This window comes from Dasypus novemcinctus, chromosome 6 (assembly GCF_030445035.2).
Source record: "Dasypus novemcinctus isolate mDasNov1 chromosome 6, mDasNov1.1.hap2, whole genome shotgun sequence".
Lineage (NCBI taxonomy): Eukaryota > Metazoa > Chordata > Mammalia > Cingulata > Dasypodidae > Dasypus > Dasypus novemcinctus.
The window spans coordinates 69,413,653-69,415,535 of NC_080678.1; the positions used below are offsets into that span (position 1 = coordinate 69,413,653).

The window sequence follows — 1,883 nt, forward strand, 5'->3', positions numbered from 1 at the left end:
CTTTTTATATTTGCAAAATTCTTCATGTTCATACATTGTGTTTTTAATATCCTTACCTTTTTAGGCATATTTTCCCTTTTCTCCTTGGATTTAGATTTCTTTGAACTGCTTTGATTAGTTATTCCAAATTCTATGTCACCTTTGAAGTTTTAATGAATTCCCTTGACTGAGTCATATCTTCCTGTTTCTTAGTATGGTTCATGGTGTTTTTGCTAATTTCTAGGCACCTGATTATCTTGATAAGTTAACTCTGAAGCTTAGTTTCTCCTGCTTGCCTAGGGTTTTACTGTTGACTGCCTTTGGGCTAATGTTTCCCCACCCTACACCCCCCCCCCCAGTTGTCCGCTCTCTGTGTCCATTTGCTGTGTGTTCTTCTGTGTCCACTTGTATTCTTGTCAGTGGCACCAGGAATCTGTGTCTCTTTTCATTGCATCATCTTGCTGAGTCAGCTCTCCGTGTGTGGCGCCGCTTCCTGAGTAGGCTGCACTTTTTTCATGCTGGGCAGCTCTCCTCACGAGGTGCACTCCTTGTGCATGGGGCTCCCCTATGCAGGGACACCCCTGCGTGGATGCATGCATTCAGTACTGCGCATGGGCCAGCTCATCACACAGGTCAGGAGGCCCTGGGTTTGAATGCTGGACCTCCCATGTGGTAGGCAGATGCTCCATCTGTTGAGCCAAATCCTCTTCCCAGTGTTCTTCTTTAATGCTTGATACAACTCATTCTAGACTTTTAATATACCTGTATTTAACTAATCAGATTTTTTTCAGCCCTTCTTCACCTGATTCTTGACTTGAATATGTGGTACCGTTTTTAAGATTGCACTTTCTGTGTAATTGTTTCACCTCCACGAAAAATTCCTTTCCTATGTTCCTTCTCTGGGAATCTTGACCTGTTCTGTGCGTGTGTGCAGAATTTTCTCCACAGCTCCTATGATGTGTTTAAATTCTTTACCTGACTCAATGCCCTGCTTCCTTATTCTCTTAAACTCTTGGACTCTCCTGTCTTATAGCAATTCAGTCTAATTCCCCCTCTCCCTCCATCTTTTCTTTCTGGTTTCTTCCCTGTTACGGTATCCCACTCCAGGGAGCCAGATAGGGTCAATCCAGAAAGGTGGATCATTCCAGAACAGTCTGCTTTGCATTTAGGTGGTCCTGTCAACAGAAAATGAATTGAGCAAGTGCAGGACTTTCCAATCACAGTTTTACCTTGGTGTCTCTCTCTCTCTCAAGAAATTGATGAACTCAACAGACCAATCACAAGTAATGAGATAGAATTTGTCATAAAAAATGTCCCAACTGTGGCTCTCATCAAAGCTGCAGCTGCTTCCACATAGCTACTGGGGTCAAAAAGAAGCCCAGAGTGAGTTTTCCTTGACGGTCACTATTCTGTTTGCTGTAACTGATCTGCAACAATTTCAGGAAAAGAAGTTTCCATTGAATCTACCATTTCTCAGGTGTGGTTGAGACATTTATTGGCATGCTTCCAGAAGCTAGCAGAATGGGGCTTTTCAGAAGTATCTTGCTGGGGCCAAGAAACAGTATTATAAAGGATTAGTAGAATATTTACTGGGAAACCCATTGGCATACCTGGCACAAATCTTTGCAGTGCTTTGGATCACAAGACAGAAAAGTTGAGTGAATCAGGACCAAAGGTGAAGGGCACAGAAGTAGTAAAGTCTAAGTTAAGGGACATCTTGATACCTGGATGCTTAAAAGTATTTTCAATGGGACAATTCAAATTCTTGTGATTTTAAGGACCAAATGAAGGGAACCCTATGTTCAGGACAAATAAAGAAGAAAAAAGAAAAAGAAAAAAAGAAAAAAAAATCTCCCAACTAAGAAGAATTCAAGACCAGGCAGCATCACAGGTGAATTCTACCA

The 1,883-nt window shown here is 41.9% G+C and overlaps 1 non-coding gene across 1 annotated transcript; it reads left to right on the forward strand.

The window, feature by feature from the left end:
* Positions 1-1,299: 1,299 nt before the first annotated feature.
* LOC111759957 (small nucleolar RNA SNORA16B/SNORA16A family) lies at positions 1,300-1,433 on the forward strand. The gene has a single exon (XR_002793784.1). It is a non-coding gene; the product is annotated as a small nucleolar RNA SNORA16B/SNORA16A family (small nucleolar RNA).
* The last annotated feature ends 450 nt before the right edge of the window (positions 1,434-1,883 follow it).